Source organism: Triticum aestivum, chromosome 2A (assembly GCF_018294505.1).
Source record: "Triticum aestivum cultivar Chinese Spring chromosome 2A, IWGSC CS RefSeq v2.1, whole genome shotgun sequence".
In the NCBI taxonomy this organism is placed as follows: domain Eukaryota; kingdom Viridiplantae; phylum Streptophyta; class Magnoliopsida; order Poales; family Poaceae; genus Triticum; species Triticum aestivum.
This window is the reverse complement of record NC_057797.1, coordinates 463,814,629-463,841,811: the sequence shown is the minus strand read 5'-3', so window position 1 is coordinate 463,841,811 and position 27,183 is coordinate 463,814,629. Positions and strand designations below refer to the sequence as shown.

The 27,183-nt window shown below is 44.1% G+C and overlaps 2 pseudogenes; both read right to left on the bottom strand.

Moving 5' to 3' along the window:
• Positions 1 to 898: 898 nt before the first annotated feature.
• LOC123185410 (chloroplast envelope quinone oxidoreductase homolog) lies at positions 899 to 4,564 on the bottom strand (annotated as a pseudogene).
• An 11,993-nt stretch (positions 4,565 to 16,557) lies between these two features.
• Positions 16,558 to 26,758, bottom strand: LOC123191707 (chloroplast envelope quinone oxidoreductase homolog; annotated as a pseudogene).
• Positions 26,759 to 27,183: the final 425 nt, after the last annotated feature.

Genomic DNA, 27,183 nt, shown 5'->3' with positions numbered 1-27,183 from the left:
CTACCACTTGTATAAGCATGAAAAGAGGAGACCTACACGCGCGCTCCTCCTCCTCGCTCGCCTCACCACGCCACGCCTCGTCACGACGCGCCGCGGGTTGCGACATTAAGCCGAGCCGAGGACAGAGTTATGCACGTTGTCTATATTTTTGTTGCTCAGGAAAAATTAATGAGTCATTAATTAGTAATTGATGGACGCGTCAATTACTGAACCATTTCCGATTCTTTTGGATCGTGACGACTCGAATATGGGGTTTACTTCCACGACCTATCCGGCCCGCATTATATAGTCAGACAGACGTCTACCCTAGCCACCACCGCTTCGTATGGTTTTTCACCGCCGTTCCAGATCATTGCGCCACCAAGCAAGTCTTCTCCATCCCTTCTTTCGGCGTGCACCGGGAGAAGTGACAGCAGGCCTCTGGAACCCCACCTCTCGTGATCCTGTACGAGAGAGGGGCGGTCAGGTTTTTGAGGGGCGCACTCGTGCGACTGCTGGCAGCGACGACTTCACGAACGACGACTTCTTTCCCGACCTCGGCAACCTCATCCTTGACAACATGGGCGACAATGCCGGTGGTGCTGCTCCCGCTGCACCGTACGTGATTCTATCCTTCCTGTTCGAGATCGTGGTAGAATTCATGTTTCTAGTACGTGCCTTAGATGTGATCTGTTCATCTACTATGCTAGCTCGCATGATTAGTTCAATCTCTGCTACTGTAGTCGTGATTTATCTTTTGTTTATTCGGATTAAATCTCGTAGTAATTTGCTCATATTTCCAATAATTTTATGTATAAATACATGTATAAATCAACATTAAGATATTTCGGATATTAACAGTTCCAAGTATAACATCATAAATAAACACTGAAGCATTGCATGCATAAAAGTCAAACAATCACATCTCAACTATGACCTTCCCCGTTGCATGGCCACTCAAGCTCTTTTCCCACGCATCTGCCGCCTTCTCGAATGGATGCCGCGAGTCGATGACCGTCTTGAGCTTCCTTTCCTTCACCAGCTCAAGCAAAAACCTGAGGTCCTCCATACCCAGCGACAGGGTAACCGTGGACAGCTTCTTCTTGGAGAATAGCGTCAGAATGGACGCGACAAAATTCCCAAAGTTGGGAGCTACTTCGACCACTCTGCCGTGGCTGCCGAGACTCGGCTTGAACGCCGATCACTTGCCGCCGTTCGTGGTGTTGACGATGTAGTCGTACTTCTTGCCGGAAGAGTTCTTCAGTGCCGCGCCTTCCGGGGTCTTGTAGTCGAGCGCCTCGTCGGCGCCGATGTCCGCGACAAGCTCCAGGTTGCGCGCGCCGCAGGTGGCCGTGACGTTGTGGTTCCCGAGCTTAGCGAGCTGGACGGCGTACGAGCCGATGCCACCGGACGCAGCAGTGATCAGGATGTTGCTGCCGACGCCCGTGCCGTCGAACTTGGTGCCAATGGCCTTCACGGCCTGAAGCGCCGTGAGGCCGGCCACGGGGAGCCCTGCGGCATCCGCAGAGGACACGCCGGTAGGGAGGGGGGCGGTGATGCTCTCCGATGCCGCCACGTACTCTGCGAGGCCACCAGCTTTCTGCCGGCGCGATTCGTCTCTCGTTAATGATGGATGCCACGAAATGAAATGGATGTTAAATGCTGAGCAAGTTCGAAATTACCCAGAATATCAACTTGGAAACAACTTTGTCGCCAACTTTGAACTCTTGAACCGCAGAACCAATCTCAACAATCTCTCCAGCAACGTCGGTTACTGTTTGACAAATCGCAAGCATTTTGATAATTTGGAAATAAATTATGTATCATCTAAAGAGAAGCCATTCATTCCTTCTGACTGAATTTCATTGGAAATGCAGCAGCTAAAATATGAACAGGTAATATCTCTTACTACTACAGTACATCAGTACTCACTGTTACGGCGATAAGTAAACTAGTAAATGCATTAATACCTGGAATGAATGGAAATTTAGGGACAAAAGGACGTAGCAGTCCCTTCTGTATCCGACAATCGGCTGGATTGATGCTTGCTGCTTCAACTTTTATAAGAACTTCACCTTTTTTCAGTGATGGAACAGGGATCTCCACATACTGCATAAAAACAGATTGATTTTTTTCCTTTTGTTCTCAGATTACCAAAAGGGGAGCTCTCAAGCCAATTGAACTAATTCGGTTTGCAATGCTCCAAGAGTAACAGAACAGTTCATAAGAAATATAAAAAAAACTCATGACTTAGCTGGAGGCACCAAAAATGTAGAGCAGCATGTAGTTTTCTTTCAAGAAATTGTTTTCCTTTTTACAGCGCCCCCAGCATTACAAAGTCAACTCAATTGGGTCCACAGAGCGTAGCCCGTATCCCCTTCCACGATCTACTTATTTCTAGGAAGCTACCATATCTAACAAAATCCCGATAAGTGTGGAAATTTCAGCACAAATATACATGCTAGTATCTTCTTCAAGAATTTGTCTGATTAATTAATTAACTTGCCAATTAATATCTTCTCATAGGGTCACCGAGTAGCCAATAAACTAATAAATCATCCGATTAATAGATTAACTTGTCGATTAACCTATTAACTCACCAACTAACCGAGCAGCTACCGGTTAACGATGTTAGAATAAGCCATGGCGTCTGGTGCGGTCGGGCTCGTCTCGTGCGTGCGGGACGCAGCGCCGTGGCGAGTGTGCGTGCAAGCTACAACAGTATTGTGTTTAGCAGTCAAATGCATGCGTGCATGGGTTAGTTAAATGACTGCATGGATAAGTTGTCAGCTCCGGAGGGATTCCGGCATAGTTAGCTGGGCGTGCGGTACGTGGAGTAGTGGCCGAACCTGCCGGCTAGTCAGGTACGTGTGTGAGGCCAACTCTTTGTATATATGTTGCATATATCAAGCAATGAGAAAGAGGCCGGTGAGGGCCAGAGAAGAAAATATAGTGCATGTTTTCTCACCAGGAGCAAGAGGCGAAGCCATTTTCCTCCTTGGTGAAGTGTGTATGTGTTCTTGAGAGAAACCTCATGAGAGTTGTGTGAGGCAGCTTGAGGAAGAAGAAGAGCGGCGCTGCGACAAGAGGTGGCGCCAACATTTGGTATCATGAGCCAGTTTGTCTTGGGTGTTGCTCCCCTTGCTGGAGGCGGTGTTGGCCGGTGGCTACGCGATGAACCTTCGGGCCGTGTGTCGGCCTATGGAGGTATGCGGCGCGGCAGTTGTCACGGCGGACATGGAGGCCTCGGCGGCGTGGCTGCGGCGCGCGGCGAGCGCGTGGCGATGGCAAGGCGGGGCGAGTCCGGACATGGTGGTGGCACACGACTTCGACGTCGCAACCGCGGCTCGGGCACGGCAAGCGGACGGCACGATTGCAGAGGGCGTGGAGGTGCGTAGTGGCGTTGGGCGGTGGCGTTCAAGGCGTTCGAAGAAAGGACGCGGTGGCGCATGCAGGCCGGCGGCGAGCGCGCAGACGGGCAGCTGATGATGACGGCGGCACAATGGGCGACTCGGGAGCGACTGCAAGGCGGACGCGGCATCGGCGTCCACGATGACAACAGCGCGACAAGCACATAGCCGGGAAACGGAGGGAAGCGTCGTGGATGCTGTTATAAATGCAGAGAGCACGGGCACTTCAAACGCGAGTGCCCGCAGCTGTGGAAAGGACCGGTGGCGGAGCAGACTCTCCTAGCCAACGCCAACGTCAACGACGACGGACTTCTTTAGGCCGTGCTTAAGGTGTGTGTTGGAATAAACCACAACATCTGACGTGGTCGGGCTCGTCGGACGCGTCAGGTGTGCATGAGACATACGGAACGCGGCGCGGAAGGGAGTGTGCGTGCAAGCTACAATAGTATTGTGTTTAACAATCAAATGCATGCGTGCATGGATTAATTAGCGGCTGCATGGATAAGTTGTTAGCTCCGGAGGGATTTCAGGATTGTTAGCTGGGCGTGCGGTACGTGGAGTAGTGGCCGAACCTGCCGGCTAGTCAGGTACGTGTGTGTGAGGCTAACTCCTTGTATATATGTTGCATATATCAAGCGATGAGAAAGAGGCCGATGAGGGCCAGAGAAGAAAATATAGTGCATGTTTTCTCACCCGGAGCAAGAGGCGAAGCCATTTTCCTCCTTGGTGAAGTGTGTGTTCTTGAGAGAAACCTCATGAGAGTTGTGTGAGGCAGCTTGAAGAAGAAGAAGAGCGGCGTTGCGACAAGAGGCGGCGAACAAATGATTTCCTCAACAATGGCTAGTATAGTAGTTAACGATTTCCTCAACAATGGCTAGTATAGTAATTAACGATTTTCTCAACAATGGCTAGTATAGTAGTTAAAGATTTTCTAAACAATGGCTAGTACTATAGTATGTCTCCAGATGATAAACGGTTATGGGGAATAGATTTGCAGAAAAGCAGATGCAATTCCACCAAAATGTTTACCAAGATCATCCATTCCAAAGCACACGCTTCCGAGATAGAAGCGAACTGCAAATTAGGCTGACCTTGAGGGCAGCGCTGCCGCCACCGTAGCCACTGTACTGGACGGCGCGCATGGTGGCTGGCCTCCCGCCGGTGCCGGTTGCCATGTTCCTGAGCTAAACCTGCGTACTGCAGTTCTTGGATGGAGCTGGGTTAGAAGATAGCACAGGAGCATACAGTGCCCCAACTTGAGGGCGTCTGCAATTCTGCAAATACTGCCATCTACCAAAGGCATCTGACTTGGGTACGAAGGGTTTGACCGTGATTGAGTTAGCTCTTCGTAATTTAATGCACCAACAGTTCTTTTAGCACCACTTGGTATGTTTGACTCTGATTATAATTAGGCTACTTGTTATATTGATCAATTGTTGTCGCAATCGCCGCATCAATCATTATGCAGTTTGCTAAATGCAATGCCCCTGCAAGAAAAAGAATAGTTGCCGATGCGATGAACGCGTCGCATCACGCGGTGTCAGATGCGGATAATCCCCTCTGCACAGGTGTGGAGACGCACCATATTTACATGAAATGCATATTATAAATGGTCATTCTTATATAACTATTGACACCAGATTTTGGCACGGCGAAAAACTTAATTAAGATGGCCTCAAATGGAGAAGTGCTCAAAGTGAGAAAGTTCCGTATCGTCAAAAAGAAAATTTTTGATATTTGGGCCATAGTCATTCGGTCTCATCTCTAAGGCCGAAGTTGTGTTCGAAGTATTCAGATTTTGTATTCGGAACACTATTCGGCTGATTATGCCCCCCAAGATGGCCTTATATGGGAAAAGTTTCCACACGGATTGTCTTCATCTCGTCGAAACGATCGATTTTAATATAAAAATCGTCTCACTCCAAGGTCGTATGCAAAAGTTAGAGCCCGCACAGCGTGACTCTTCAATGAGAAAAATATGACGCCCGGAACCAGACACATGTGTGGGTATGTCTGATGAGTTGCGTGAATATTTAGCTATTTTGCGCGAGGAATTTGGCCATGAAGATGACCTCGGATCAAAAAACGTTCAACATGAAAGTTGTTCGCCTCGTCGAAACGGTCAAGATTGCTTTTGGGCTCGTTTTTATCCGAGCTCGTTTACCACCACAAAAAAGACCCGTAATGTGCAGCCAGTTTAAACTGAACAGTTTTGGAAAGTCCGGACAAAACCAATCCGAATTTGACTAGGGTTTTGGACGTGAATCCAAACCCTTTTCCTTGCACGGGAAGTCCAGCCGCCTTTTATATACCCAAGGGGTGACGGCCGATTGAACAACAACACACAATCGCAAAACACATCTACTTTTTACCCTAGTTTTACATCCCTCCCTTGTTCTTTTTCTCTCGTTCTTCGTTCGTTCTTCATGTTGAAGGGAAGCGATCCTCGAGGCTCTAGGGGCGGGTGAACCGACCTAGGGCAGCCCATAGCCGCCGCACGTTCAGACGGGATCCCTCCCGGGCGCTTGGGGTTTCGGGTCCTGAAAAGCACCCGCCGGATTGCTTGTGTACCGCGCTTCCGGACGGGTCTCCTTCAGCGTGAGCTGCGGTGCATCACCCTCGGTGTTGGAGGTACACGGTGACGTGTTCGTGTGCGAACATACTTTTTGACGACTCCGCTGGGGAAGAAAGATCAAGAATCATCATCAACTATGTCAAATCTCCCCAAGCCCTCAGAAGTTGACGCTGATAACATTATTAAGCCCGGTCTTGATGAACTATCGGATGAACATCGCCAAGCCTATGAAGCGCGCAAGAAGCAGCGTGAAGAGGCTTTTGAGGCGCTCAAGAAGAAGCGCGAGGAGGAGGATTTGAAAGTGTTTCTTTCAAGTTTCAAGAAGGACCGTCAAGGCAACATCACTCAAGTTGGAAACGTCAATTTCTCTCCTCTCCTTGACGAACAAGATGTAATCACTGTGAGTAAAGTTTTTTCTCCAGAGCAAGTGGCTGTGATTGAAAGTCTTGTTAGTAAGGGTAATGTGATGGCATACAATTCTTTTGTGGCTAGTGCTAATGCTCAGAAAAATATGCCTCCATCATCTAATGGTACAGTTGGTATACCTGAAAACCCTACTCCAATTGTACCTATTTCATCGACACCACCTATGCAACCACAATATAATATGTCGTTGAATTTTTACCCTACTCAAACCAACCAGCTTGTGTCTGCACCTACATATCCTAATCCTATTATGAGTGTGCCCAATTCGGTGTCTACGCTGAATCACTTTGTCACACCACCCATAAGCGCAAGCATGTTTGGTCTTCCACCGAATTATGGTTCAGCGCCCATCCCACAAGTTGCACCAATAGCTAGTACTCAGGTTGCTCCTATGTCATTACCACAAACATTTTCATCTACCTCGGATCCAATTTTAGCTAAATTAAGGGAGGATTTGCATAAGATGTTTCTAAAAACTTTCGGAAACGAGCCGAAAGTAAAGAGCCGTGTGTACCAAAAGCCTTATCCTGAACACTTCAATGCAATTTCTTACCCTCAAGGTTATAAGGTTCCTGATTTTGTTAAACTAGATAATTCCCCGCGCGTTGCAGCAGATAAATAAGCTAATAAAGAGTTTAGATGTAACAATAAAGAAATGGTTCCCAAATAGTAAACCTACTAACGTTATGCTAGTCTGGAATGGTAATAACATCATGTAGTGCATGAAATCAAAATGTGACCGCAAGCAGAGGTGATTGTATAAGAAGTTGAAGATGCTTATTTCCTTCTGATCAGCTGAGCTACACATTAAAACAAACATCATTTGCTTGTTTTTTCGGAAGTTGCGGCCACTAAAATTTATGCAACACCTCAAAAGATTTATCTAACTATAAAAAATGCATTAAAAGGTAATACTAAATGAATCTGTATTGAAGCATATAGTACTGATTAGCATATTAGCGCCGCATTGTTTTTGTTTGTTTTATTCCTCTTTCCATTGTGCGTTCAGACAAAACGAACAAATCAATTACATGATAGATCAAGAGTTCTAATTCATATGAAGTATCCAAACATATAATTGGCATTAGGGAAAATACAAACATATATAGAAAGATATGTCCAAAAGTATTTTCTTCTTGGTCCTTCATGTAGATTATGTCTTGGTCCCCAGGAGAGCCATGTGACTCCACAATGAAATATTACTTACAGTTGTCAACTGAAGCTCATGGGTAGCTTATGACAAAACTATGCATCCATTTATATGGTATCAGTGTATTACTTGTGGTAATGTGCTAGTGTAGAAATGGAAAATCATTATGCAAAAATAATATATATTATAGGAACCAACAAACCTTATGGGAAAACATAACAATCATATGTCCATTCGAGTAATCATATGATAGAAACTTTATTATCTTGTAGAGAACAATAAAATGTAAGCTGGACATGGTATGGATAGAATAACAGGAATAGAACATTAGAATTACTATGATGCATTCCTGTATAGAACTGGCCAAAATCTGAACATTTAAGTTGCCTCTTCTTGCAGGCATTTTCAGTACGATGGAGGGCAACCACCGCAACCTAAGAAATGAAACTGCTACCTGCCAAAGGGATGCAAATAATGCAATAGGTTGAGACCTGTTTCTTCAAATAGATAAAAAAATATTACCTGGCTCACTACTAACTCTACATGAGCATTCCCATGGTTCCAACTCTCATATGTGTGACGAATAATCCAATAGACACAAAAATATGAATATGCCGCTTTGAGTTTATGATATCTAATCAGTGAAAGAACAAACACATTATCTGCCGCAATCTATGAGGATATGACCACTGAAACAATTATGCATATGCAGGTATTGAGGGGTTAACTGTATTGGCTGAAATCGACTTCAAAACAGATGTTATAATGTTATTCACCTGTACCCAAGTGTCCAATTTCTCGTACAGTTGAATCTCTTTCTTAGCTACAGCATGCAATTGAAGAAATCAAACTGGGCAAGGAAAACCCATAGAAAGTCAAGAGTAGTTGCCAGATTCCAATCTTATACGCAACAAAGGAGAAGCATGAGCTATATAGGAGGACTTGTACTGATTAACTGGTATATAATAAATCCGATTTCCCTGAGTTGGAGCCCAGCCAACTTTCCTTGATCTTTAAAAATGAAACTGCAGATAAACCCAAAGAATCATCCAAATATTAATCACTCCATCGATGATGACATGGTGGAGCCATGGCGAGAGGATGGCAGTGTATGATTGGCAAGGAGAAGCAGTATTCTGTTTGTGAGGGATTCATCCTATGGAGATATGGTTGTTTTATAGGAAGAGCAAAGGAAGACGTATGGAAGGGAAAGAGATATGTGTGATGAATGGGAAGGGGAGAAGACACGCATGTTTTCTTGATAGCATCCATCTGTTTCCTGTCCAATCGTTTCTTCTGGATTTGGTGAGCATCTACTAATAATGGTCTCCATATGATTGAAAGTCCTCTGGTGACAGAAAACAGAGCGCTCGGTATTGAATGGGTTGTCGGTTTGCTAGGAACTGAAAACTAAACGCACAGAATCAGAATAGACTACGCTCAGGAAAACACTAAACCTGCCACCGACTGGAGGATGCAAGAATCACATGGGCAACACCTGGAAGCCTTGGCTGCGCCTGTGAAATGAGGCCCTGCCCAGCGTGATCACCAGCTAAGCCCTTTGAGCTTGAAAATAAGTGTGTCCACCAGCTGGAGACCTGCCCAACGCGGCGTCCGCTCCATGGTTGAGTTGTCGAGCAGAGTATCCTTTCCATGCGAGAGCCCAGCGGTCGGTCTAATTGGCGGGCAGGTTGTGCCGGAGGAGCACCTGATGCAGAGATGAATCCCCACCGGCGTGGCTACTTAGAAAGGGGATAATTTTACTGCACTGGAGGAGGCTGGATGTGGGACAGAGACGCTTATGTGGTGGTGGGTCCTTAGCAAGTAACTGATGCTTATTTGGCCGGGGGTGTTCTACTGATTGGACCTATATGTAAGTCAATAGAAGAATGATGATGTGGCTAGGCTGATGATGTGGATAGCTTTCATGTTAAGAGAAATAGGATAGTGAGGACCAACTATTTAGGTATTATAGATTTAGTGGTGAGGGTACGAAAACAACTTGGGAGCATGTTAGTCAGTATCCATCGCAGTTGGGTGAAGCAGGTTCCATAGAAGAATTGAAAGTGCGTTTATTTCCATTATGTTTAACTAGTACCGCATTTTCATGGTTTGCTGCTTTACCACATGGCTCAATTCTCTTATGGTCGCAATTGGAGCAAAAGTTTCATGCTCATTTTTATAGCGGCGATAATGAGCTAAAGTTGTCACATCTTACATCGGTTAGGCAGAAACATGTTGAATCGGTTATCGATTACGTCAAGAGATTTGGAGATATAAAGAACCAATATTATAGCTTAGTGATAATTGAGAGAGACTTGGCGGATCTTGTTCTTAGTGGTTTGAAAACTCACATTAAAGAGAGGTTAGAAAGTTATGAGTTTTTGAGCATTAATCAAGTCTTACAAAAAGCTTTGGCTCAAGAGAGTCGAAGTAAAGAGGTCCATAGGTCTACAACCGATCGTCCTAGAATGTATATGGTTGAACACAATGATGATAATTCGGACGATGAGGTTGATGTCTATACTATCGAATTTGTTTGGTCCTCAAAGGCCAAACCTTATATGTGCAATGCTCTTAAGCCGACTCGCGAGAATCGTGATGAGGAAGTGAGGTTTACTTTTGATATATCAAAGTGTGATAAAATATTTGATGCTCTCTTGCAAAATAAGATGATTAGAATATCACACACCATACCGCCGTTTGAGGAGCTGAAACGGCGTGCTTATTGCAAGTACCATAATTCATTTTCTCATGCTACTAACGATTGCAATGTTTTCAGACGACAGATACAATCGGCCATTAATGATGAACAATTGAATTTTGCTGAGATGCAAGTTGATAAACAGCCCTTCCGGATGAACACCATGGACTTGGAGGGAAAGAAAATGTTGATTCGGCCTAGCATAGCCAAATCTGCTAATAAAGATAATGTTCTTATTGGTGAACCCATGAAAGGCAAGGAGAGCGATAAAGTCTTGGGACGAGAGGTTGTGCTTGATAAGCAACCCGATGGAAAGGAAGTATTGAAGATCACCATAAAAAATCCTGCACTCGGGGGGCAACCACAAGTACAAGAAGATACTCATGTTAAATTTATCAAGCCCAAGAATTCAGAAGTTGGTAAGTGGGGAAAGAGTGAAGCTAAGCGCAAGCGAATCAGGCCAACTTTTGATATGTTGCTATCAAAATATGCAAGTCCAGCGGCCGGTTCTAGCTCTAATTGGCCATCACATTCAAAGCGTTCAAGATCACCTCCGGAACAAGAGTTTCGATGCTATGCAAGGCCATATGGGCCATGGGCACCGACACCATGGATGTCACAACCCTCCTATGCGCCATATTACATGAGAGACTTCAATGGAGGATGGTGGCAGCCCCCAATGGCTCCTTATGCTTTTCATATGGGGTGGACAGCACCTAGAAGGCCTGCTCGCAAGAGGCTTTATTATCCCACACAAGGTCGTTTGAGCTATGGTGCTAATCGACCAACAAAAATTTCTCCAAGTAAGGCCAACAAAAAAGTGTGGCGTGTTAAGTCACGTAATGCGGAAATTGCAGAATGTGACAAGCAAAAGGAGATCGAAAAGCCGGTTGTTGGTAATCTGGCTACTTCTAATTGTGATATTGTTATTGTTCAACAGGGTTCCATGGTTAGTGATCATGAGGCAAGCACAAGCAGGGCCAAACCAAGGGATCCCAAATATACTCAACCTAAGTGATGTCCTCCCGGTTTAACCAAGACCATGAAAAGGAGATTACAACGCATGAGGAACCACGAGAAGGTAGAGCACAAAGAGGAGAGGCAAAGGGACGAATTGTTAAGTGAAATTCAGCCCATGGCACTCACAAAACAAGTGTGGAGGCCTAAACAAAAACAAAACACAGATGTTTCTACATTAGCTGCAGCAACACCTTCACCACCAAAAGAGGATGATGCGACCCCTATTACATCGTCCACATCACCTGAAAAATCCCCTTCAATTGAGGAAACTTTGAGCCCAATATACACATTGGGGGATGAAGATGAGATGGTGGATTACGACTCTACGCCGGTTCGGGATGGTATGGATATTAATATGGAGTATTACTTACCTGCCGAGTTTCATGCTATAGGTGAAGAAGGGGAGGTGGCTCAACTGGATTTTGGTCCAAAGAACGCTATCTTCGAGAAGCCAAAAGAACCGGTGAAACACTTGAAGCCATTGTACCTCAAAGGTCATATTAACGGATCGCCAGTTCCGAGGATGCTCGTTGATGGTGGTGATGTGGTAAATCTTACGCCCTACTCGGTCTTCAAGAAGTTGGGATTAGATAACGATGCATTGATGAAGACCAATATGGTACTTAATGGATTTGAGGGTAAAGAAAAGACAGAGGCCAAAGGTGTGATGTGCATGAAACTCACCGTGGGAAGCAAAACTTTGGCCACCACATTCTTCATCACCGAGGTGCAAGGTAACTATAATGTTATATTAGGCCGCGATTGGGTTCATGCTAACCAATGTGTGCCATCTACCATGCATCAATTCTTAATACAGTGGGTCGATGATGAGGTAGAAGTCATTCATGCGGATAATTCGGCTTGTGTTGCTTTGGTCGATGCATCGGTGGATTGGAATCATCCGGATGTTACTTGCTTAAAGGCGTGACTTCTCGTAGTTTGATTTCCTTAGTGCTACGAGGAACAGGTTCATTCCCATCTCTTTAAAGCCGATTGGTGGTAATCGGTTCCAGGGTATGATGTAAACAAGAAGTTTAACATGGCCGATATAGAAATTATCGCCCTAAGCACACAAAATGGACGATGGAGTGTTGACATCGTCCTTAGGAAAAGCATCGTGCAAGTTATTTTTTGGCGCAAAAGTTTGCCGAAAAACAGGGGGGCATGTGTTGACACCAGATTTTGGCACGGCGAAGAACTTAATTAAGATGGCCTCAAATGGAGAAGTGCTCAAAGTGAGAAAGTTCCATAGCGTCAAAAGGAAAAACTTTGATATTTGGGCCATAGTCATCTGGTCTCATCTCTAAGGCCGAAGTTGTGTTCGAAGTATTCAGATTTTGTATTCAGAACACTATTCGGCTGATTACGCCCCCAAGATGACCTTATATGGGAAACGTTTCTACACGGATTGTCTTCGTCTCGTCAAAACGATCGATTTTAATATAAAGATCGTCCCAATCCGAGGTCTTATGCAAAATTTAGAGCCCGCACCACGCGATCCTCCAATGGGCAAAATATGACGCCCGGAACCAGACACATGTGTGGGTATGTCTGATGAGCTGCGTGAATATTTAGCTGTTTTGCGCGAGCAATTTGGCTATGAGGATGACCTCGGATCAAAAAACGTTCAACATGAAAGTTGTTCGCCTCGTCGAAACGGTCAAGATTGCTTTTGGGCCTGTTTTCATCTGAGGTCGTTTACCACCACAAAAAAGACCCACAAGGTGCAGCCAGTTTAAACCGAACAGTTTTGGAAAGTTCGGACAAAACCAATCCGAATTTGACTAGGGTTTTGCACGTGAATCCAAACCTATTCCTTGCATGGGAAGTCCAGCCACCTCTTATATACCCAAGGGGTGACGGTCTATTGAACAACAACACACAATCGCAAAACACATCTACTTTTTACCCTAGTTTTACATCCCTCCCTTGTTCTTCCTCTCTCGTTCTTCGTTCGTTCTTCGTGTTGAAGGGCAGCGATCCTCGAGGCTCTAGGGGCAGGCGAACCAACCTAGGGCAGCCCATAACCGCCGCACGTCCAGACGGGGTCCCTCCCGGGCGCGTGGGGTTTCGGGTCCTGAAAAGCACCCGCCGGATTGCTTGCGTACCGCGCTTCCGGATGGGTCTCCTTCGGCGTGAGCTGCGGTGCATCACTCTCAGCGTTGGAGGTACACGGTGACGTGTTTGTGTGCGAACAATAACATTGCTTGTAGTTCATTTGAAATTCTATCGCGTTCAATGGTCAGATGCTCCGTACTCATGTTAGGTGTGTCGTACTCATGTTTTTTTAAGGCAGTACAATCGAGATGCTCACATACAAAGCTCAGAAATATGCGAGCACCAATGACAAGTCTAGAACTTAAACTCTCACGGGCTGGTTTCATCACAAGGAACATACCCATCCGAGCTACGTTCAATTCGTTGCCGCAACCATGTTGAAGGTGCTGATTTAGAGGACCTTCGAAGATGTCCTTTTTTTCAAAAATAGGATATTCGAGTTGAAGCTTTAATGTTTGCCGCATGACAATAGGAGGTCGTGCTTTTTTATCTTTATTTTACTTCTAACATTGTGCATCCTCAATGTCTCTTCGATGCCATGATGCTTTTTTATCTTTTTACTTCTAACATTGTGCATCCTCAATGTCTCTTCGATGTCATCATGCTTTTTTTTTATTTTACTTCTAACATTGTGCATCCTCAATGTCACTTCGATGCCATGTTGTTACATAAACTAGAACTACGCACCATAATTAATTATTCCTGCATTTTTTTTCCATTATAGTTGGAGTACAAGATGTGGCCACCATTGGTGGAACCAGCCTTCCTACGAAGACCGAAGTGACAATACAAATATCTACATTACCATCCAATAACTATAGTAGGTCTAGCCAATAATAGTTAGACTAAAAACACACTTCCATCAGAGCCGGACATCATCCGTTGGCGTTGGAATGAAGATGGAGCCTATACTACATCTTCCTGCTACCATGCTTTATTCCACGGATCTATCCCCCGACCCAGATTAGTGGCTTACCTGGAAAGGGCTCCCTTGAATGTGAAAATCATCATGTAACTCGCGAATCAGGACCGTTGCTGGATGGCCGAGAGGCTGGCTAGGCGTGACTTGTCTCACCTCCCACCGTGTTGTGTGCTCTGTGATCAGGGCACCGAGGACATCCACCACCTTCTCGCGGGCTGTGTGTTCTCCAAGACAATTTGGCACCACACCCTGGTCTGGTGCAAGTTCACCACCCCTCCGCCTGATGGTTGCATCCCCCTCTATGACTGGTGGAGTGCGTCACTGGATGTGTCACCTGCATGCCTATGCAAATGCCTCGTGTCCATTGTCTGTTTGGTGGCTTGAGCAATAGGGAAATATCACAATGCTATTATCTTTGATCGTCATCGGTAACCCTCCATTGATGACTTGTTCTCGACCATTCAAGATGATGTGTGCGCTTGGGCCAAAGCCTGCGCCAAAGGGATCCAAGCCCTGCTTGATGTAACGTAAATCTTAGATTTTGGGGGCGAGGAACCCCTTTCTTCTGCTCATGAGAATCTCCCGTATGCCTCACAGGTGTACGTGTTGGAGGTTCTCCACCCTTGTAACCTACTCTATCGACCAATGCAACAATACACTTCCATGAGTATTGGAGAAAATAAAAGGTTGAAAACGCCCCTAGAACTGGAAGCAAGTTTCCATCTTTATCTTCCAAACTAACACCTTCAAGAGTGAGAAGACACAAATCCGCCAACGTTATGACAATAGGTTGTCATTCTTTTCTCCTTTTCTTTTACTTTTGGTGGTATGTGCATCTCCAACGTCTCTTTGACATCATGTCATCAGAGTCAAAATGTTCTCTGCTTCATATGGTGCTTTAATGAAGTGCCCTTTATTGAAAACAAAAGCATAATGTTAGGAGCTATGAAAAGAAATTAAAGAACCATGCACTTTAGCCAAACCAGAAATAGTAAGGGTGCCAGCAAAACGTGGGCTACGTGATTGATTTTAAAAATTGGTGGACTTCTTGCAAATTGATGACTCATACAAGCTTATCAACATGAGCTTCTTTCATCATTTTCCTAGTTTGTTTTTTGTTCAACTACACATTTTAAAGGAATTTTAGTACTCCATCCTTTGCAGCTATAATGTATATAACATAATTTATTATTGTTGGAGTACAAGATGTGGATTGGTGAAAACAATCCTCACTACGAGAACGGAAGTTACAAAAAACAGTTACAATGCTGCCAAAGAACGATAGTCAGTCCAACAAAGAACGATCTTAATCTTCGAAACCAACACCTTCAAGAGGAGATGACACTAAACATGTCGTCCTTGCCTAATTTAGTCAATGAAGGTATACTCAATATAGAAGGTATGTTGCATAAACTAACCATGCATTCAAGCACACACCATTCGACCATATTAATAAGGGCGGCTCAATTCATCATATAGCCACCTAGCTTGGACAAAAGAGTTAGCGACATTCTACATAGTGGATGTGCTTGGAGACGGATGGATAAGTTGTTGAGTCCAACCATTGAAGGCCATGCCATGAGCAGTGGCCTCAAACACATCACCTTCGGGTTGAGATGGTGGATATATGTATCTATCCGGACCGGATGGCCTCAAAGACATCATCACAAGTTTTCACCCTAGAAAAATATCATCAATCGGTGTTAGAAGCACCAAAAAATTGGGCATCATATGCCCCGATAAAGGCTAGAGAGAAAAATCCCTAGTGAATGGTGGGAGCAAATCAGAGGCTGCATCCAACCACGGTGATGTGAATGAAAGATGAGGCACAGGCTCCTGCCAAGGAGTAACGACAGGTCATACATGCCCACCGCGGTTTTCGATGGTGAACATAAAGTTGCTTTCATGTAATATGTCCCATGTAATTGTCTAGTACCATTGCAAGTCTATTTTTTCGGGAAAATGTTTCATAGGGGATATTATTGTAGTCTTGTCCTATACCTTTGTTCCAGATGACGTGATTCATTTGCTTTTGACACTTCTTCAACATGTCTAATCTGTTGGACTCGTTAATAAAATCATAGGAATCTCCCCTCACAAAAAATAAAAAAATCATAGGAATCTCTATATTGTTTAAAAAAAATAGTGGTCATAATATTTATACTCACTTCATGGTAAATATCTCTTCTTGCAAATAAAAAACACTAGATGTTTGATTTGCTTATGAATTACACGACCAAACCGTACCAAACAAGCACTTGACCAATATAACAGCAGAAATTTACAGTAAACGTGTACATATATGCATGAAGCTCACATCACAACTATGACCTTTCCTGTGATGTGCCCGCTCATGCTCTTCTCCCAAGCGTCCGCTGCCTTCTCGAATTGATGCCGTGAGTCGACAATCGTCTTGAGCTTCCCTTCCTTCACCAGCTCAAGCAGAAACCTCAGGTCCTCCTTCCCCATCGATTTGATCACGATGGACAACTTCTTCTTGGATAAAAACATCAGGATTGATGCGACAAAGTTCCAAAAGTTGGAGGCTATGTCGACGACTCTGCCAGGGCAGTTGAGGGCCGGCTTGAATAAGGATGGCAATGGGTCGGGTTTGGATCGGGTTGAACAACATCAAATCCATATCCATATCCATGAAGACAATCTTTGCCCGCTCATGAAAATATCCACGGGCAAAAAATTGTGTCCATGTCCAAACCCGATGGATATCCATCCCATTGGATATCCATTGGGTCCTCTCGAGACATATAAATAAGACATAACACAATGTTAACATAAGCTCTTCCGTTCTTCACCTAGTGGCAGGCTAGGCTTCACTTATGGTAAACATCAACTTATGGTACATCAATGCCCACTTACAACCTAAGATCATTTAGTATTTTTCTAACAGATTAGAATGACAAGTCATTTCGGAAGGAGATAAAAATAAGGGAAGGGGCGTTGGAGTATGTTACGGTGGGAATTGAATGTCAAATAATAAAAGTTACGATGGGGATTGTGTGATTTCTTTTACATGTTTTAGATAACAGTGTAAAATTGCAGTGGGACATGTGACTGTGGGTAGGGATAGCAGACTTTTGCCCATTAAGTCATACTATCGGGTCGGGTTTGGGTATACCCACGGGTACAAGATTATATCCATGCCCTACCCACGAGCAATCGGGTCGGGTTTGGGCGATGCCCGTGGACACAAAAGCATATCCAAACCCTATCCATTCGGGTCGGGTATCCATGGATATCCATGTCCATGGGTAAAATTTCCATCCTTAGGCTTGAAGGCCGACCACTTGCCATCAGTCGTGGTGTTCATGATGTAGTCGTACTTCTTGCCCGAAGAGTTGCTCAATGCCGCGCCTTGCGGTGTCTTGTAGTCCAGCACCTCGTCGATGCCGATGTTCATCACAGCCTCCAGGTTGCGGGCACCGCAGGTGGCGGTGACGTTGTGGTTTCCGAGCTTGGCGAGCTGGACGGTGTACGTGCCCATGCCACCCGATGCCGCCACTAGTAGAAAAAGGGCCATTTGTCCCGGTTCTAGAGGGCCTTTAGTCCCGGTTCTGGAACCGGGACTAAAGGGTCGTTACTAAAGCCCCCCCCCCTTTAGTCCCGGTTCTTACACGAACCGGGACTAAAGGCCGTCCACGTGGCCGCTGTCTAGAGCTCCACCATTAGTCTCGGTTGGAAAGTTATTTTTACGGAAAAATATTGATTTTTTTATTTTTAAAATTTTGAATTATTTTCCAATTTAATCTCAAATCACCCCTCATCACTGCTCAATTTAACCTCTAATCTCTAATCATCCCTCATCATTCCAAATCATCTAACCTCCTGGCCGGTCATCCATCCTCGTACTACTCCAGCCTGAGCACGCTTAACTTCCGAGTTCTATTCCCCCTCGTTTTCAAGTCTGCACTTGTTGTTTTCCTGACAATACTAAGATGTCAATCCTATTAACCCTCAGTAGTTTAGCTTGAGCATGAAGTCACATGTTTCACTGTTTGAGTTTGAAACTATTATTCTAAAAAACAATAATTATTTAGTAACACTAATATTTCTTAAATAAGTAGTTTGACCATAGTTTGACCAAAATTCAAAAAATTGAAATAATTATTTAGTAACACTAATATTCTTGAATAATTATATAGTAACACTAATATTTCTTGAATAAGTAGTTTGAGCACAGTTTCACCAGATTTGACCAAAATTCAAAAAAACTATAATAATTTTTTAGTAACACTAATATTCTTAATAACTATTTAGTAACACTAATACTTCTTGAATAAGTAGTTTGACCAAAGTTTGACCTGATTTAACAAAAATTGAAAAAACTGAAATTTGAGCATAACTTTTTTTCCTTTTAGAATTTGAGGATTCTAAAAATTTGCAAACAGGCCATAGGCTGTCAAAATCGGATGCGGATTTTTGTGCAGAATATTTTGATATATTATATGTTTTTTTCAACATCGTATGCAAAAGTTATAGCCGTTTTACTTTTTTATGACACTTTTTTTGCAAAACATGTCCAAATTTAAGTTTTTAAATTTTCCTAACTAGTAGATGTAGTAATATAACTACATCTCGAAGGATTTTATTTTTTGAAGTTTTTATCATTTTCTTTTGCTTTTTACAAAACTGAAAAGGCGATCCACAGGGAGAGGGTAGAGTTTGAAAATGGGACCTTTAGTCCCAGTTTGAGACACGAACCGGGACTAAAGGGCATTGCACCCTTTAGTCCCGGTTTGTATTTCAGACACCAACCGGGACTAAAGGGCATCGCATCCTTTAGTCTCAGTTCGTGTCTCAAACCGGGACTAAAGGGCTCATTTGAACCGGGACTAATCCCTTTAGCCGCACGACCCGGGACCAATGCTCACATTAGTCCCGGTTCGTTACTGAACCGGAACTAATGGGCTTATCTGGCCCGAACGAAAGCCCTGTTTTCTACTAGTGTGCGGTGATCAGCATGTTGCTGCCGCGGCATGTGCCGTCGAACTCTGTGCCAATGGCCTTCAGGGCCTGCAGAGCAGTGATGCCGGCGATGGGCAGCCCTGCGGCATCCGCAGCGGATACTCTGGCGGGTCAGGTGATGATGATGCTCTTGGATGCTCCAACATACTCAGCGAGGCCACCAACTTTCTATAATTAAACATCTTCTGTCATAAATGATGTGCATATAAATGATACATAAACTAAATTGTTCAAATCATGGCTTTTCGAATTACCCCGAGGACTAATTTGGACACAACTTTGTCACCAACTTTCAACTCTTGAACCACAGAACCAACCTCAACAATCTCTCCAGCGACGCCGGTTACTGTTTCATTAGCAGGCAGTGAAAGGAGTGCTTAGATTGGCATTGACAATAACAATATAGTATTCCCTCCATCCCATAATATAAAAGTGTTTTTGACCTCTTATATTATGGGACCGAGGGAGAACTATATACCCCACAAACAAAACAATATACTACTTTTAAAAATACAATATACTACTCTATATACTAGTGTGTACCTCTATGTTGAAAAGTCGGTCAACACTTTTAGATAATTGATCCTTGCTTTTATGTTGTTGTAATGTAATTTTAGCTTGTATAGACTTTTTTCTCTTCCTTCCCTGTTTTGTTTTGTTTTGAGTCTTCACTCTTGTATTTTTTTAAATTAATAAAAATAAGCCATAGAGTCCTGTTTTTCCCTCAAAAATATATATAACATATACCTATCTTACGATATACTAAGCAAAGGTCGGATGTGCTAAATCTTTCACTTTATATTTTTTTACATATACTCTATCATTGCATATAATTGACCAGTTATGAATTTCTATCCGAAGCATTCCTTGCAAATTGCAATCAACTCCATGGGAAATATTGTCATCACAAAAGACAAAGCCTGATGTACAAGAAATATGTTATGCGTGAGTACCTAGAATAAACGGAAATTTAGGAATAAAAGGACGGAGCAACCCTTTCTGGATCTTCCAATCCGCTGGATTTATGCTTGCTGCTTCAACTTTTATGAGAACTTCATCTTTCTTCGGTGAAGGAACTGGGATATCCACGTACTGAAGTAATATGCAAGATGCCCCTCTTTTTTAATGACATGCTCTTCTTCAATGAAGCAATCAGTAATCAAGCTCTTGTTGAAATTCTTCTGAAAGGCAGAAAGTTCACCTGGAGCAATATGCAAGATGCCCCTCTTTTGGAAAAACTGGACTGGTGTTTCACTTGTAAAGCCTGGACTCTCATGTTTCCTTCCACTCAAGCCATTCCTCTTGCCAAAATTACTTCAGACCACCTCCCTATTGTTATCCAAGTGGGCACCTGCATTCCTAAATATCAGGTTTGAAAATTTGAAAATTCCTGGCAGAAGCACCCTCAATTCAAGGATGTAGTTAGGAATATTTGGGAGCAAGATATTCAAGAAGCTGATGGTGCTAAATGCATTGCTGTAAAATTCAAAAGGCTTAGGAAAGGTTTAAAGATCTGGGCCAAATCAATTTCAAACCTCAAAGAAATTATTCAGAACATCAACTACATGATCCTATTCTATGATGTCACTAAGGAATTGTAACATCCCAAATTTTCAATTTGGAATGTTATACATAGATCACTCTTGCATATCATATTTTTATTGAATTTTGTCCCGTGATCCTCAAAATCCTAAGCAACTCAAGGACCCTCGGAGAGAGTTGGGGATTTCCCCGGTTTTCAAATTTGATTTTTATCAAATTTTGAAACGAGGATTTTGGTTTTAATTATTTTTCTCTCCAAGAATATTTCATATTAAAATATATGAGAGGGGATAATATGACTTCTCCAAAATAAATGAAATATGGGAGGAAAAATATTAAAATCAAATATTTGTTTTATTTGGGTGTTATTGCAATTTTGTTTGCGTTAGAAAAAAATTGCACGTTTTCAAAATTGCATTTTAGGGTCAAGAAATTGTTCATCTCGTTCTAAATATTTTACTTAGACGATGAAAATTTGTTTTGGCATTTTTAGAATTTTATTTTATTTTCTAGGATTTTCTTAGTTTTGGCGGAATTATTTAAAAAAATGCGCAGGGGCTAACTGGGCCAAAGCCCAGCCGCCGGCCCACCTCCCCCACGACACCGTCTCCCTCAGGAGACCAACGCCGCCACGCCTCCCCGGACCGGAGTCCAGCTAGGACTCCGCCCCGCCGCCCCTTTGCCCCCTCCCCAAGGCACCCCCTCCCCTTTATATACCCCACCCCGCCACCGCCACCACCACCCCACCCCGCCCAAGCCGCACTACCGCCGCTTGCCCGCGCCCTGGCACTACTGCTGTGCCGCGCCGCTGCCGCACCCCGGCACTGCTGCTGTGCCGCGCCGCTGCCGCGCCACCGCCGCCTCGCCCCACCGTCTCCGCGGCGTCTCGCCGGGCCGAAGAGGTAGCCGCCGTTTTTTTAAAGAAAACCAATCTGTTTTTTTTAAGAAAACCCTACTTCGTTTTTTCGGTTCGCCGGTTTTTCCCGGTTTTTCTTTTTAGCGGATGTTCGTCCGGACGTTAGTTTAATGAACGGTTTTCGCTCGTTAGTTATAGACAATGAACGCTCGTTTGTTATCCTGTTCATCAGTTTTCTTTAATTGGATTTTTTTCTGCGATTATTTCTGATCGCGATTTCTGATCCGATTTTCGTTCTAGTTTATCTTTTCGCTCGTTTATCGGAATCAGGCGATTCAAACACCTAGATCTTCGTCTCGGGATCCTCTTTCCATTTAACCAACTTGAACAAGCTTTTGCTACTGTAAAATTTGACCTAGGTCCAGATTAGTAAACGGTTCTTGTTTTCTTCGCCGTTTGAGTTTCGTTGCTCCGTTTGATTTGATTCTTTTTGCAAACCGAAGTTCTTAAGTTGAACTTTCTGGTTAGATCTTCTTATTTGACATGTACTCGTGTTTCTTTGCTTGATTGCTTATGTATGCTATTGTTTGTTTGCGATAGAATTCCCGGAGTGCGAAGCGTGTTATTTGGAGTCTCTAGGTTTCGTGGATCGTCAGCAAGGCAAGTAACACTTTGATCATACCCCTTTTATCACCCAGTTTTATGCATTAGTTCCAATCCTCAAACATTGCATGGTTAGGATGTCATTAACATGTGGGCTGGGAAGTAGTTGATGAGGTAGAACCTATTGCCCTGTTACATTCAAACCCTTGGGAGTTACTTATACACGTTGCTTATATTGCTATGCTATGCTCGTAGACGTGGTTTGGGTGAGTGAAATACATGGCAGATGTGAGATTATTAATTAATGGTTCAACTTAAGGTGGCAACTTAAATACACATCTGGGTGGATTGAGGCACCTGGAGTACCCAGTGTTGCGTGTATTTTTGGAAATCTCGGAGTACCCATGTGATTTTCCTATGGACCGCCACCCAGGCTCAAAGGGAACTGAGATGATTCATGCTAGAAACTTCCGTGTGCAGCCACAAGCTATTATGGGCTCTAGCATAGTTGATTAAGTTACGTGAAGCTCTTCAAGAGGTGGATCAGCAGGTAGTGGGTTGTAGGTTTGGTATGGTCTGCCCGGAGTAGAGAGTTAATGTTTCTGAAAGACTATGTCTCGGTCATCCGTTTCTCAAACACCATATAGTGCGAGAAATCCAACAGAGGAGATGGAGTCTTGTGGGGAAAAGTGCGCAAACCTCTGCAGAGTGTACAAACTAATCATGGTTAGCCGTGTCCCCGGTTATGGACATCTTGAGTATCTAGTACTTGGAGTATCTTAAGTATCTCATCACTCTAAATTAATATTGTTGGGTTGTTAATTACCTTAATTGGGATTGAGTTGGAGGAACCTTCTCAATGATGTTTCAACTACCATGATAGTTAAATAAAATCTATTCCTTTGTTGTAGGGAAAAATTGGCTTTTTGCAAAAACTATAACCATAGAGCTTTCCATGAGCCAAATATGCATGTAGTGATAGCATTATACTATACTTGCTCTACTGTGTTACCTTGCCAGCATATTCCATGTGCTGACCCATTTTCGGGCTGCAACGTATTATGTTGCAGACTTTTCAGACGAGAAGTAAGGTTCGTTAGGTTGTTGCCGTGCAACTCAGCTATGCCGTTGGAGTTGATGGACTCACTTTATCTTCCAAGCCTTCCGATGTTATCATATTAGATGGTCTTAAGCCATGTTTTATTGTAATAAGTTCTCTTTGGAGACATTCGATGTAATAAGTGTGTGATTGCTACTCTGTTATAAATCCTCGAGTACTGTGTGTGTCAGCATTACCGATCCAGGGATGACACTGAAGCACAGAGACTTGACCGTTTGAGGTCGGGTCGCTACAAGATGGTATCAGATAACATGCTGAGTGTAGGACACGACCACTAAGCTAAAGCCATAGATCACTATTCTCTTCTCATTTCTGACTCCTCTCCATTTTCCACTCTTTAGGATGGCGGATGCAAGGAACAAGTTTGCACAACCGGATGAAGAAGCACCTTTTGGACGACACTTGAAGGAAGTCACTAGGTACCTGAACATAGGAATACCAAGCTTCACCGGGACTTAAAACACCACTTTGCCAGAAGAGGAGCGATGGATGATTCAAGTTCAAGTTCCAGGAAGAATATTCATGCCAGTCACTAAACCCATAGAGTTTTCCTTTGATGCACCAACCTAGAGTCTAGGCAAGAGTATGACAGCTCACATCACCATGGGACGCATTGGAGAAGTTTACCAAAAGGAGCTTAAGGATACTATCTACCAGATTTTTGGGCACCGAGACGAGCAATGGGAGATGATCAGCACCAGGAAGGATAGATCAATTGCAGCTTTCATCCAGGAACTAAACCAGCACATTCGACGCCAGGAGAATCAGATGTGTGCAGGCATGATAGATCTGAAGAAGGCAATGGCTAGGATTACGGAACTTGAGGAAGAACTCAAGGCTACACGTGAAGATTATGAGGAGGAAATCGCGGTACTAGTGGATAAGAATGCCGACCTAACAATGAAGCTAGCAGTATTCCTGGGAGACCCCGCACCAGTAGAAGAAGACAAAGAACCCAAGGAGATTCGCCCAGAGAACTACATCATCATCGACGACACCGACTCCGAGCTTAGAGATGATGACTTTGAAGACGAAGCTGGAGCAGATATCATGGAGTCTTCGACCGATCAATATTTTTTAGTAGACCACCACATAAGTAGTAGTATTACACCATGTAAATAGAGTAGTCCGAGCACTATTGCGATAGTTCTAGACCGATTGTATGCCTTGCTTGATTGATTGAGTGAAATGATTGTGTTTGTCTCGTGTGCATATGGGTAGTGCTTTCTCATTAGACCTCATTCTATTCTAATCTCTCCCCTCTAAACCCATCAGATGCCTCGGAGACGTGACCCCGGATTTGCTTTCCCACCGGAGCTCACTCAGTTGATCCAGCAACAGAATACCCTGATGCAGTTGTTAGTTCAGAACCAAGGCAACAACAACAACAACAATCCACCACCACCACCAGTGGACAACTTAGCCCGTTTTCTGAGGTTGCAGCCACCGGTGTTTTCCAGTAGCACCGAGCCTATAGTAGCAGATGATTGGCTCCACAGGATTGGAAGGGAGTTCACCACTGCAAGATGTACCGATGCTAAGAAGGTGCGTTTTGCCGCACATCAGTTGGATGGACCTGCAACCTCATGGTGGGGGAATTACACTGTCACCTACCCTATAGCCACGGTGACATGGGACCAGTTTCAGCAAGCCTTCCGTACAGCTCATGTCTCAACTGGAGCAATGAGTATGAAGAAGCGTGAGTTTCACAACTTACGCCAGGGGAACCGTACCGTGGCTCAGTACGCGGATGAGTTTAGCAAGTTATCTCGCTATGCCCCTGATGATATGGCCACAGATGCCGCAAAGCAGGAGAAGTTTATGGAAGGGCTGAATGATGAGATGAGCATGCAGTTGATGGTGGCAACATTCGACGACTACCAGGAGTTGGTAGATAAGGCTCTTATGACTGAAGGGAAGCAGCAGCAGATTGAGAGCCGTAAGAGGAAGTATGGACAAGGGAGGTATAATTCGGGAGCTCAGCAAAAGCCTCGCCTAACCCTGAACTCGGGAGGACTTGTTCATAACCATGGAGTCCACACCCATAATGGAGGAAGTAACCATAACCATACCGGCCCAAGGAATGGGAATGGGAATGGAGCAAGCAACAATCAGAACCGCCCCAATCCAGCCACACCTGCGAAGAGAGACCTAAGCCACGTTACTTGTTTCAAGTGCGGGAAGACTGGACACTATGCCATGGAGTGCCCTGAAGGGAAGAATGGAAACAGAAATGGGAGCGTTGGGAAGAAGCCCAATCCATTCAACAAAGGACAAGCAAACCACGTTAACGTGGAGGAGGTTGAAGAGCAACCAGACGCGGTTATAGGTAAGTTTTTGGTTAAGTCATTTACCGCTCTTGTTCTTTTTGATACTGGTGCATCGCATTCATACATATCAAGGGAATTCGTGGATAAGTTTAAACTACCGACCCAAACCCTTAGGACCCATCTGTTAGTAAGTTCACTTGGAGCAGAGTATATGGCTAGTCGATGGTGCGACCAGATACCCCTAACCATTGGCAACCATGTTTTTTCGTCCGACCTAATTATCTTGGAGTCACAAGGATTGGATGTGATATTAGGAATGGACTAGATGTCAAAGTACGGAGGAAGCATTGACTGTGTTAGTAAGTCAGATTGTCTCACCACCCCGGAGGGAAAAAGGATCAAGTATATATCTAGGCATGCACCCAGAAGTAGCCAAGTAAATACCCTCACGGGAGTTGTTCAGGAGGAAGTGCCTGTGTAAAGGATTACCTGGATGTTTTCCCAGAGGAGTTACCAGGCATGCCACCGGATCGAGATATCGAGTTTTTGATAGAGCTATTGCCAGGCACAGGGCCAATATCCAAGAGACCCTATCGGATGCCCGCGAATGATCTGGAGGAGATTAAGAAATAGATCAAGGAGTTATTGGAGAAAGGTTACATTCGACAGAGTTCATCACCATGGGGAGCCCCAGTGCTTTTGGTTGAGAAGAAGAATAAGTCCCTAAGAATGGTTGTTGATTATCGAGCCTTGAATGAAGTGACAATCAAGAACAAGTACCCATTGCCGATGATCAATGATCTGTTTGACCAGCTGCAAGGAGCTAAGGTGTTTTCGAAGATCGATCTACGATCAGGATGTCACCAGCTGAAGATACGGGAGAAGGATATAGCAAAGACAGCATTCACCACACGGTATGGGTTATACGAATATACGGTCATGTCGTTTGGACTGACTAACGCCCTTGCCTATTTCATGAGCATGATGAACAAGGTGTTCATGGAATATTTGGATAAGTTTGTTGTGGTGTTCATTGATGATATAATGGTATATTCGAAGAATGAAGAGGAACACAAGGAGCATTTGCGTTTAGTTCTTGAGAAACTCAGGGAACATTAGTTGTATGCCAAGTACAGCCATTGCGAGTTTTGGTTGAAGGAAGTCGGATTCCTTGGACATGTTATATTAGGAGAAGGTATGCTACCTCTTGAGCTTGCGTTGGTTTTCCCCGAAGAGGAAGGGATGATTGTAACACCCTCGATGCGACTATATCTCCCACGTGTCGAGGCACGACTTAGAGGCATAATCGCATTGAAGGCATATGTCGCAAGTTAGGCAATCTTCACAACATCCCAAGTAATATAAATCATAAAGGGGAGATAACATAGTTGGCTTACACTCGCCACGTCAATCAAGTACATAAATAACATTACATCATCCAAACACTCATGGCCCGACTACGGCGCCAAAATAAAAGATAACCCAACATGCGACACTGTCCCAATCACCCCCAACTGGGCACCACTACTGATCATCAGGAAAGGAAACAAAGTAACGTTGAGAGT